The sequence below is a fragment of the Somniosus microcephalus genome, chromosome 12 (assembly GCF_052327205.1).
Source record: "Somniosus microcephalus isolate GS21.2 chromosome 12, FLI_Smic_1.0, whole genome shotgun sequence".
Taxonomy (NCBI): Eukaryota; Metazoa; Chordata; class Chondrichthyes; order Squaliformes; family Somniosidae; genus Somniosus; species Somniosus microcephalus.
This window is the reverse complement of record NC_140998.1, coordinates 157,829,065-157,842,234: the sequence shown is the minus strand read 5'-3', so window position 1 is coordinate 157,842,234 and position 13,170 is coordinate 157,829,065.

Below are 13,170 nucleotides of genomic sequence, written 5' to 3'. Positions count from 1 at the left end.
CCGTTGTACTCGACAGGCACCCTTATTTTCCCTCTGGGGTATACTTTTTGCCCCGTATACGTCTTCAAGACAATGGATGTCTCTTTCAAGGTTATGTGTGAGAATAGCCGCTCGTAGTCTCGTCGATTCATGACGGTCAGGGCTGATCCTGTATCCAATTCCATTTTGACTTGGGACCCTGCTATCGTGAGGGTGACCCAAATGGTTCAGTGATCCTCTTTTGCGATTACGTTGTGAAGTTTGAGACAGCTTAGTCTCTTGTTCCCGGATTCACAATCGCTCATCTGGTCTTCGGAACCACTGTCCGTCATCTTTTGTACTTTCCTGTACTGTTCCTTAGTAGCCTTTTTGTTGTCGTTAGTCTTCTTCCCAGGCCTGCAAACTCGTGCAATGTGTCCCATCGTTCCGCATTGCCTGCATATTTTGTCCTTGGACCAGCAGTCCTTTTGGTCATGGGTTGTTCTGCCGCAGCGATAACATTTTTCAAATCCCCGTGTCATTTCGTGGGTGCCGTATTCCTGTGGCTTTTGCTGTATTTCCGCAGCTCCCCTTGCTGCTGCTTCGTATGATACTGCCACGCTGAAAGCCTTATCTAGCGTCAGCTCTTTCTCTGAGAGTAACCTCTTCTGGGTTCCTTCACTCAGGAGTCCACAGACAAATTTGTCCTGTAGAGTATCTGTCAGTCCTGCTCCGAACTGGCAGTGCTTTGATAGCTTGCGTAGTTCCGTAAGATAATCAGCATTGCTCTTATCTTTATGCTGATTTCTCCTGTGGAATTTAAATCTTTCTGCTATCAGCAGCGGTGTAGGATTTAGGTGTTTCTGTAGTATATCAACAATTTCGTTAAAACTCTTCGCCATCGGTTTGGCTGGAGTAATCAGGTTCCGCAATAGGCCGTACGTTCTTGCGCCCATTAAGTTTAGTAGTACCGATGCCTTTTTCTCATCGGCTACTTCGTTTGCCTCGCATTATACTTCGACTCTTTCCACATACGTGGTCCAGTCTTCTATTGCATTATCGAAGGCAGTGATATTGCCAGTCTTCAGCATCTTGGAAATCTAAGATGGCGCCTCCCGCGCTTTGCCTTCTTCCCCAATTTAACAAAATGGCACCTCCCGTGCTTTCCATCTTCCCTGCTGCTGCTAGCGCTGTTGCTGGCGTTTTATGCCTTGATGGCGACGCCCTATGGTCTTCGCGCACTTCCCCCCGCGCTGCTGCTAATGCCGCTCTCCGCGGTTCCCGTGGCAAACTGCAGCTCCTCGCGGCTTTCTGCGCTTCTAATTTCTTTTATTTCCCCGTCATCGGAGCAACCCTACGGGACACTTTCCTCCCTCTTCTCGGGTCTGCCCGGCTTCGTAGCACCGGCCGCGCCCTGTGTGCTCCACCCTCTCTCTCTCTCTCCTCTTCCCGACAACGCTGCTCGGCCCCGTTGAAAAGCCACCCGATCGAGCTCTAGCCCGCCGCAGCCCAGGAAGGATCAGTGTACTACCTGCCACCAGCCCGATTAGCTGGAACACCATCGACAGGATAACCAAGCCCCGCTCTCGACAGCCTCTCCTGCAAATCTTTCACTCCGATGAATCAGAGGCGGTTGCCCACGGTCGACACCCATTTCTTCTGATTGTTTTATTTATTTATTTATTTTTTCTTTCTTCCTTCTGGCCTCGACCTCTGACAACTTCGCTTCAGGGATGGATCCCCATGAGGTGGTGCAGACTGTAGGTAAGTTCGGATCTGCTCGTCGCCAGTATTATGTCCGTGTGTAATTGAGAGATGGACTGCAGGAGTTGGTTATAACAGGTCTTTACTGAGTGGAGACAAACTGGAACTAACTATGCAAAGTTACTACACAGGCTTATATACAGGGGTGGTCACTACTGGTACTGCAGTATACAGGGGCTGCAGAATATAGTTCCTTCTGCAAAGTACATACACTACAGGACCCTATTGAGATATTTTATTCGTCAATAATTGAACGATTGCCAGTAACAAACGCGGATATAGAGAAGGAGACCCGCAATGATCCGACGCTGTCACGGTATATGAATTGACGGTGAGGGGATGGCCAACACATGGTGACTCACTGTTGCCAGCATTCTCATCCAGAAGAGAACAGCTGTCAGTATGCCAGGGGACAGTGATGTGTGGATCCAGAGTGGTGATTCCACCCAAGTTAAGGGAGAGAGTGCTAAATGAGCTACATGAAGGTCATCTGGGGGGAGTGAAAATGAAAAGCCTAGCTAGGGCTTATGTGTGGTGGCCGGGAATCGATCAACAAATCGAAGACCTAACTAAGAGCTGCTTAGGATGCCAGAAGGTCCAAAATGCACCACCACATGCCCCTCTACACCCATGGGAGTGGCCCTCCTCTCCATGGCAACGGGTGCACATTGATTTCGCTGGTCCATTCATGGACTCAATGTTCTTAATAGCAGTGGATGCTCATTCAAAGTGGCCTGAGGTGATAAAGATGTCTTCAACCACTACAGAGAAAATGATTGCAGTCCTACGGACCATATTTGCCAGAAACGGGTTGCCAGAGCAGATCTGCTCTGATAATGGACCACAGTTTGTGTCCGACGAGTTCCAAAAATTCATGAAAAGGAATGGGGTAAGGCATTACACATCCGCCCCGTATCATCCAGCCACCAATGGATTGGCCGAGAGGTTCGTACAAACCTTTAAGAAGGCGATAAAGGCCATGTGCGACGAGGAAATTCCACTACAGCATAAGATGGACAATTTCTTATTAGCCTACCGAAACGCGACACATGCAGTTACCAACCAGACCCCGGCCATGATGTTCTTTAACCGAAGGTTGAGATCTCATCTGGACTTACTCAGACCAAATGTGCGAAGAAATGTTGAGGACAAACAATTCCAGCACATCAACGAGAAGCCGACAAGGAGCTTCAATGTAGGGCAACCAGTCTTGGCCCGGGTCTATCGAACAGAGAAGTGGCAACCCGGAATGATATGTACAAGGCAGGGGCCATTAATGTACACAGTGGATGTCGGGGAGAACATTGTGAGACGCCACGTCGAGCAGATCTTAGCATCACAGGAATGCATCAACCCCATGTCTCGAGTACCTGGGGATGAACCCGACATACCAGTAGTATCTACTTCAGACCCAGTAGCAGTGGAACCCGATGAACTACCCGATGAAAGGGGGTCAGAATCGCCTCTGCACCAAGAACAAGAACCTCCGGAAAGGCGCTATCCCGAAAGGGTCAGGAGGCCGCCCCAAAGACTGAATCTATAAATGGACTTTTGTTATTGAATGTACATGTAAAAATGTAATTGTTATTTGAATATTAAGGGAGTATTATTGATCTAAAAAGGGAGGAATTGTAGTGTATGTGCTTTAAGTCAGAACTACTTTTTACAGCTCCTGTATACTGTAGTACCGGCAGTGACCACACTGGTATATAAGCTGTGCGCATGCCTCTGTACCCCAGTCTAGAGATTACCCTCCTCCAGTAAAGACCTGTTATTTGTTTATGTACAGCATCCGTGTAATTATTTATCCACTGAACCACGGATCTAACAGGTAGCAATTCAGGAGTGGGGACCCTGGCTGATTTGTTTCCCCTCTCTAGCCCAGGGGGCATTGAGGCCACAACCTTTGACTGCCTTTGACTGAGGCCAACACAGGTTGTTTAAATAAAATTTGACTGAAATGGAGAGGGCATTGACGATGAGAACAAGTCCTTTCTGTCCATTTGATTTTGAAAATGTCTCCCGATTGTGAGAGTTGATGATCACACAGATAAAAATGCGACATTCTTTTTTCCAAAGGAATTTAAGCTGTACTCTGGTGGTTAAAAGCACAGCCCCATGTCGGACTGAGCCATACAGACTAGAAGATCCCAGATAACAACAGAAAATGCTGGAAAAACTCAGCAGGCCAGGCAACATCCGTGGAGAGAAATTAGAGTCGACGTTTCGGGTCTAACCCTTTTTCAAAACTGGAAAGGAAATGAAATAGATCGAAAGGCAGGGGTGGGAGACAACAAAAGAAGTGAAGAGACATTAAGAGGTATTCAAAACGAGACGAGATGGTGATAGGACTAGTGGAGACAAAAGACGGCTCAGATTAGGTGTGAAATGTTACGGCAGAATGAGAGACAGCTGCCATGTGGGAGAGAGTAAAAAAAGGAAAGTAACATGAGCGAGAGGCAACTGTTCATTATTCCCAGTTGTACGATCGTCACTCTGGTACGTTTTCACGAAGTGGATACGCAGGTGTTGCTGCGTTTGGGATTTTGGTTCGATTCGATGGAGTTCCACTGCAGCAGAGACTCGACCTGACCCGACGCAAACTCTGGTGAAGCTTTTGTTTTTTCATTTGGTGTGCAGATGGGATTGGCAAAGTGATGAAGATGTTGCGGCACTGATAGCCTGACATGGCACCTTTTTTTATACTACCAGACAACAGTATCCATTTAAAAGGCCACATTACCACACCCCTCAGCTGTTGTGAAGTAACTCAGGCAAAGTGGAGGTTACTGTGTTTAAACTGATGGGGTGTGGGTGATGTAGTGGATTAACACACTGGCTTCGATATTAGCAGATGAATGCTCAATGAGTTTGTGTGCCATTTCTTTGTCCACTATTTCAACACAATTCTAAACGCAAGTTTAAAGGGTTAAACTTTCCACTAAAATAGAGAACATCATGCAAATATATTAAGAATTCCATTAAGGTTGCAGACAGACCTTTCTGAGCTATTATCCTTTTGCCTCGGGGACCCGAGTTCAATCCAGTTCAGACTGAGGGGATGAAAGACTGCTCTCTCTCTCTCTCTGTCATCTTTATATTATTCCTCCCCATTTCTCCTGAAGCCATTGATCCCACTGGTGCTGGCTGTGCCTGGTCCCTCGCCCATTCTTCAGCTGTGAGCCTAAACAGCATTTGGGTGGGGGGGGGGGCGGTGGTTGGTGGGGGCGGAGGGTAAGGATTCACTGCTGACTTTAAGAATTCTACGTGAAATGAAGGTGGGGGAATTGTAACCCATATTCTATGGAGTGTGAGCTCACAATACAAAACTATACACAATTTCACATCAGTCACTCATACAAGTTGGCAGGTGTGGGAAATAAAAATGGTGCAGTAGGGAGTGCTCTGATGTGGTGGCCAAGACACATCTGTGGGGCAGTGCAGAGATACTTTACTCTATATCTAACCTGTACTACAGCTACCTTGGGAGTGTTTGAGACAATGTAAATGGAGATTTTACTCTGTGTCTAACCCGTGCAGTACCTGCCCTGGGAGTTGTTGCGTATGTACCTTTAAGAGAGAACTGCTTTTATACTGTAGTACCGGCAGTGACCACACCTGTATATAAAGCCGTAGCAGGCTTCTGTACTTTCAGTTCCAGCATACCCTCTGTTCAGTAAACACCTGTTATTACCGTTCTCCTGCAGTCCGTGTGTTATTGATACGCGGACACTACAGTGGCGACAAGCAGGTTCGAACTCACTTGCAGTACTGCATCACCTCACGGGGATCCATCCCTGAAAAGAAGCTTCTTGGAGGTCAAAGCCAGAGCAACGGGCGTCGACAGTGGGCAACCGCCCAGTGATCCATCGGAGTTCAGAGAATCGCAGGGGAAGCTGTGGAGAGCTGGGCTTGGCTCTCCAGTCAAGGTGTTCCAGCAAATCGTGCTGGTAGCAGGTAGTGCGCTGACCTTTCCGGACTGCGGCGGGCTAGAGCTCAATCGAGCGGCTCTGCAAGGGGGCCGTGCAGCGTCGTCGGGAAGGAAAAGAGAGAGAGAGGGTGGAGCGCACAGGGCGCGGTCGGTGCTCAAGAGCCGGGCAGCGTTAAAGAAAATAAAAAAAGGGAAGGAAAAGAGACGCGCAGTGGACAGCGTCGAAGAAGAATAAAACTAAGAAAATTAATTAACAAAAGAGAGACGCGCAGAAGCCGCGGGGCGCCGCCATTACTATTTAGAATGCTAGGAGCAGCATTGGCAGCAGGGGGAAGAAGGAAAAGCGCGGGAGGCGCCATTTTAATTCAATGGGGAAGAAGGAAAAGTGCGGGAGGCGCCAATTTAAACCACCCAAGATGCCGAAGAGTGGCAGCATCACTGCTTTCGACAACGAAATAGAAGACTGGACCACGTATGTGGAAAGAATTGAAGTGTACTACAAGGCAAATGAGGTGGCCGATGAAAAGAAGGCGTCGGTATTATTGAATTTGATGGGCGCGAGAACGTACGGCCTATTGCGGAATTTAATTACCCCAGCTAAACCAATGGAGAAAAGCTTTGAAGAGATTGTCAATATCTTACAGGAACATCTAAACCCTACACCGCTGCTGATAGCAGAAAGATTCAAGTTCCATAAAAGAAACCAGCACAAAGATGAGAGTAATGCTGACTATCTTACAAAACTACGCAAGTTATCGAAACACTGCCAGTTCGGAGCAGGACTGGCAGATACCTTAAGGGATAAGTTTGTCTGCGGGCTCCAGAGTGAAGGAACCCAGAAACGACTACTTTCGGAAAAGGACCTTACGCTAGAAAAGGCTTTTAGCATGGCAGTATCCTACGAAGCAGCAGCACAGGGAGCTGCGGAAATACAACAGAAACCGCAAGAATATAGCACCAATGAAATGGCATATGGAGCAGAAAAGTGCTATCGCTGCGGCAGAACAACCCATGACCAGAAGGATTGCTGGTTTAAGGACAAAGTATGCAGGCAATGTGGAAAAGTGGGACACATAGCACGAGTCTGTAGGTCGGGATAGAAAACCAACACTAAAAGAACTACTAAGGAAAAGTACAAGAAAGTACAAAAGATGATGGACAGTAGTTCAGAAGATCAGAAGAGTGATAATGACTCCGGGAGCAGGAGACTAAGTTGTCTAAAGTTACATAACGTGATCGCAAAGGAGGATCACCGAACCATTTGGGTCACCCTCATGATAGCAGGGTCCCAAGTAAAGATGGAATTGGACACAGGATCAGCCGTAACAGTCATGAATCGACGAGACTACGAGCGGCTATTCTCACACATACCCTTGAAGGACACGTCCATTGTCTTGAAGACATATATGGGGCAAAAAGTCTACCCCAGAGGAAAAATAAGGGTGCCCGTTAAATACAACGGCAAGGAAACACAGAAACTGTATCTATATATACTACAAGATGGAGGACCACCATTATTGGGACGTGAATGGATCCGAAAAATACAATTGGATTGGCATTCCATTCAGGCGCTAACTGTGGCTGACAAAAAGGATGACGACGTCACACCTGGATGACTGTCAAAAATTCTAACTGACGTGAAAGAGGTGTTCCAGCAAGGACTTGGGACTCTAAAAGGCGTAACGGCAACGATAAAAATGGAAGATAACGCAAACCCCAAAATTTTTAAGGCCAGACCGGTACCGTCAAAGCAGAGCTGGAGAGTCTGGAGCATTCGGGTGTGCTGTCTAAGGTGGACTGGAGCGAGTGGGCCACACCCATCGTTCCTGTAATGAAGAAATCATTGAGCAGCACGCCTGGGGAGCCGAAGAAGGTTCACATCTGTGGGGACTTTAAGGTAACTGTGAACCCAGTCCTGCACACAGTACAATATCCACTTCCGCGGATAGAAGATATTTTCGCCTCACTATCTGGAGGGAAACGCTTTACGAAGATTGATCTGGCCCAAGTGTATCTACAAATGGAGAAGAAGCATCTAGAAAATACCACACGATAAACACTCACAAAGGTCTTTACCAGTACAACCGACTGGTATTCGGGGTAGCATCAGCTCCGGCTATTTGGCAGAGGGTGATGGAACAAGTCCTGCAAGGGATCCCGGGGACCCAGTGTTATTTGGACGACATCCTAGTTACGGGCGAAAATGACAGTGAACACCTTGCCAACCTGGAGCAGGTGCTCACTAGATTACAAGAATATGGGCTATGAGCCAACCGCCCCAAATGCAAATTTTTCAGGAAACAAATCTCGTATTGTGGCCACGTGATTGATGAAGAGGGGTTACATAAGTCCCCATACAAGATTGAGGCAGTAGTCAAGGCTCCAGCACCGGAAAATGTGTCGCAACTGAGGTCGTTCCTCGGGTTGGTGAACTACTACCATAAGTTCTTGCCAAATTTGTCTACAATTCTGCACCCACTGAATACCCTGCTGCAAACTGGAGTAGCATGGAAATGGAGTGATGAGTGTAAGCATGCCTTTCAGAAATGTAAATGCCTAATCACTTCAAAAGAAGTATTGGCCCACTACAATCCAACACTACCGATTCGGTTGGCATGTGATGCGTCTCCCTACGGCATTGGAGCGGTGCTGTCGCACAAATTCCTTGACGGTTCAGAGAGGCCAATAGCCTTTGCGTCGCGCTCATTAACCTCAGCCGAGCGTAACTACGCCCAGATTGACAGGGAGGACCTCAGCCTGGTGTGGGGGGTGAAGAAGTTCAATCACTATCTGCACGGGCAGAAATTCACCTTACTGACTGATCACCAGCCTCTTGTCTCCATTTTTAACCCAAAGAAGGGCGTTCCGGTGATGACGGTGCAACGGCTGCAAAGATGGTCCCTTTTTCTAGGGGCACATCAATACGACATAGAGTATAAGGGCGCAAAACAGCATGGAAACGCTGATGGGCTGTCGCGCCTGCCGCTGCCTACGGTGGAGGAAGCACCTGCAGTGGACCCTGTTGAGATATTCCATTCGACCATAGTCGAATGTCTACCTGTTACAAACTCAAGTATAGAGAAGGAAACCCGAAATGACCTGACACTCTCTCGGGTCTATGATTTGACGGTGAAGGGATGGCCAGCACATGGCGACTCACTGTTGCCAGCATTCTCGCCAAGGAGAGAACAGCTGTCAGTGTGCCGGGGGACCTTGATGTGTGGATCCCGAGTGGTAATTCCACCCAAGTTGAGAGGTAGAGTGCTCAATGAGCTTCATGAGGGTCATCTGGGAGGGGTAAAAATGAAGAGCCTAGCCAGGGCATTTGTGTGGTGGCCGGGAATCGATAAAGAAATTGAGGAAATGACCAAGAGATGCACAGGATGCCAGAAAGTCCAAAACGCTCCACCACAGGCCCCGCTACACCCATGGGAGTGGCCCTCATCTCCATGGCAACGGGTACACATTGATTTTGCTGGTCCATTTATGGACTCAATGTTTTTAATCGCCGTGGATGCACATTTGAAATGGCCAGAGGTCATCAAAATGTCCTCCACCACCACGGAGAAAACTATTGCAGTCCTACGGACCATCTTCGCCAGGAATGGCTTGCCAGAACAGATTTGCTCCGACAATGGACCACAGTTTGTGTCCGAGGATTTCCGGAGTTTTTTGAGGAATAATGGGGTAAAGCATTACACATCTGCCCCATATCATCCAGCCACAAATGGATTGGCTGAGAGGTTTGTTCAGACCTTTAAAAAAGCAATAAAGGCGATGTATAACGACAACATACCACTGCAACACAAGGTGGATAATTTCTTGTTTGCTTACCGGAATGCGACACATGCAGTCACCAACCAAGCTCCAGCCATGATGTGCTTTAACCGAAGGTTAAAATGTCGCCTGGATTTGTTCAAACCAAACATAAGACGAGATGTTGAGGATAAGCAATTCTAGCACATCAATGAGAGGCCAACCAGGAGCTTCAAGAGAGGGCAACCAGTCTTGGCCCACGACTACCGAACAGAAAAATGGCAGCCAGGAACGATATGCACACAGCAGGGACCACTAATGTACACAGTGGACGTTGGAGAGAGCATCGTGAGACGCCATGCTGACCAGATTCTAGAGTCACAGGAACAAGTCAAACCCATACCACGAGCATGCGCACCTGGTGATGAACCCGAAGTACAGATTGCGTCTACCTCAGAATCAGTGGTATTGGAAGCTGACGAACCAACCAATGACAATGAGCCAGAATCGACTCCGCCGCAAGAACAGGATACTCGAGAAAGGCGCTATCCAGACAGGATCAGGAAGCCTCCTCAAAGACTGAATTTATAAATGATTACTTTCAGCTGATGTATATAGTACAGAGAAAATTGTAATTGTAATTAGTTATTATTTAATTGTTAAATGATTGTTATGTACTGTTTATCTAAAAGGGGAGGAATTGTTGTGTATGTACCTTTAAGAGAGAACTGCTTTTATACTGTAGTACCGGCAGTGACCACACCTATATATAAAGCCGTAGCAGGCTTCTGTACTTTCAGTTCCAGCATACCCTCTGTTCAGTAAACACCTGTTATTACCGTTCTCCTGCAGTCCGTGTGTTATTGATACGCGGACACTACAGGAGTGTTTGATGGGACAGTGTACAGGGAGCTTTACTCTGTATGTAACCCATGCTGTTCCTGTTCTGGGAGTGTTTGATGGGACAGTGTAAAGGGAGCTTTACTCTGTATCTAACCTGTGCTGTTCCTGTTCTGGGAGTGTTTGATGGGACAGTGTAGAGGGAGCTTTACTCTGTATCTAACCTGTGCTGTTCCTGTTCTGGGAGTGTTTGATGGGACAGTGTAAAGGGAGCTTTACTCTGTATCTAACCCGTGCTGTTCCTGTCCTGGGAGTGTTTGATGGGCCAGTGTACAGGGAGCTTTACTCTGCATCTAACCCGTGCTGTACCTACCCTGGGTGTGTTTGATGGGCCAGTGTAGAGAGAAATTTATTCTGTATCTAATCCGTGCTGTACCTGCCCTGGGTGTGTCTGATGGGACAGTGTAAAGGGAGCTTTACTCTGTATCTAACCTGTGCTGTTTCTGTTCTGGGAGTGTTTGATGGGACAGTGTAAAGGGAGCTTTACTCTGTATCTAACCTGTGCTGTTCCTGTTCTGGGAGTGTTTGATGAGACAGTGTAAAGGGAGCTTTACTCTGTATCTAATTCGTGCTGTACCTGTCCTGGGAGTGTTTGATGGGCCAATGTAGAGCGAAATTTATTCTGTATCTAACCCATGCTGTTCCTGTCCTGGGAGTGTTTGATGGGCCAGTGTACAAGGAGCTTTACTCTGTACCTAACCCATGCTGGGAGTTTTTCCAACTTAAATGGACACTGTGATGCCACTCAGTACATTCCACTGGAGGTCACTACCCGTGTTTTGTTACATTTCTGCTGCATTGTTAGAAGTAAGGCCTGACGTTCATTAAATGATTTGCTCTGCCTGCTGATTACTTGACTTGGCACCTATTTTTATACTACCAAACAGTATCCATTTAAAAGGTCACATTACCACACCCCTCGGCAGTTGTGAAGTGGAAGTTACTGTGTTTAAACTGATGGGGTCTGGGCGATGGAGTGGATTAACACAGCGCCCGTTTAATCTCTCTCTATCTTCCCACCTCCATCCCAGATTTCAGAAACCTCATCAATCCCACTGTGCTTATGGAGGCAGCATTGACCACACTGTGTATTTATATGAGCAGGATTGATTGCACTGTGCGCTTATAGAAGCAGCACTGATTGCACTGTGCAGGAATAGAAAAACAGAATCTTTTTTAAATGGTGAGAAACTATTAAGTGTTGGCGTTGGTGTTCTCATACAGGAAACACAAAGTTAGCATTCAGGTACAGCAAGCAATTAGGAAGGTAAATGGCATGTTAGCCTTTATTGCAAGGGGGCTGGAGTACAAGAGTAAGGAAGTCTTACTACAATTGTACAGGGCTTTGGTGAGACCACACCTGGAGTACTGGGCACAGTTTTGGTCTCCTTATCTAAGGAAGGATATACTTGCCTTGGAGGCGGTGCAGCGAAGATCCACTAGATTGATTCCTGGGATGAGAGGGCTGTCCTATGATGAGAGCTTGTGTAGAATGGGCCTATACTCTCTGGAGTTTAGAAGAATGAGAGGTGATCTCATTGAAACATACAAGATTCGGAAGGGGATTGACAGGGTAGATGCTGAGAGGCTGTTTCCCTTGGCTAGAGAGTCTAGAACTAGGGGGAATAGTCACAGGATAAGGGGCCAGCCATTTAAGACTGAGATGAGGAGGGATTTCTTCACTCAGAGGGTTGTGAATCTTTGGAATTCCCTACCCCAAAGGGCTGTGGATGCTGAGTTGTTGAGTATATTCAAGGCTGAGATAGGTAAGTTTTTGGACTCTAGGGAAATCAAGGAATATGGGGATAGTGCAGGAAAGTGGAGTTGAGGTCAAAGATCAGCTATGATCTAACTGAAGGGCCATATGGCCTACTCCTGCTCCTAATTCTTATGTTCTTCTTTGCAATAGTGCTATGGGTTCCTTTAGGTCCATTGAGAGGGCAGACAGGACCTCAGTTTAACATCTCATCTGAAAGGCGGCATCTCCGACAGTGCAGCACTTGCTCAGTACTGCACTGGAGTGTCAGCCTGTTCCTATTTCTATGTTCTGATGGAATCGCAGTGTGAACGCACATGGGGTGGGCGTCACTCAATGAATAAAAAGGTTCAGAATATAAAAGAAACAGCTGAAGACACCTGGAGAGACTCGCTGCCCAGTGCGTGTTGTGTCCTGCTGTGCCACTGGCTGCTGGCAGTCCCTGGGCACTGCCGCCTCTGAGCCGAGCTGTGCCATTGGCTGCCGGCGGTCCCTGGGCACGGCCGCCTCTGAGCCGAGCTGTGCCACTGGCCGCCGGCAGTCCCTGGGCCCGGCCGCCTCTGAGCCGAGCTGTGCCACTGGCCGCCGGCAGTCCCTGGGCACGGCCGCCTCTGAGCCGAGCTGTGCCACTGGCCGCCGGCTGTCCCTGGGCGCGGCCGCCCCTGAGCCGAGCTGTGCCATTGGCCGTCGGCAGTCCCTGGGCGCGGCCGCCTCTGAGCCGAGCTGTGCCATTGGCCGCCGGCAGTCCCTGGGCACGGCCGCCCCTGAGCCGAGCTGTGCCATTGGCCGCCGGCAGTCCCTGAGCTCGGCCGCCCCTGAGCCGAGCTGTGCCATTGGCCGCCGGCAGTCCCTGGGCACGGCCGCCCCTGAGCCGAGCTGTGCCATTGGCCGCCAGCAGTTCCTGGGCACTGCCTCCTCTGAGCACAGGTGACACAGCGAGAAATAACGGTCCGGCTCGCGCCGCTGACATCAGCGCCTTCAAAAGCCCTGAGTGACAGGTGTCTCGGCCAATCGCAACGCGGCTTGGGCAGTCGGACGTCACTGTGAGGGCGGTCTGTTTGAGCGGTAGCCTCCGGTCGCTGGGCGGGCAGGCGATGTGTGAGGC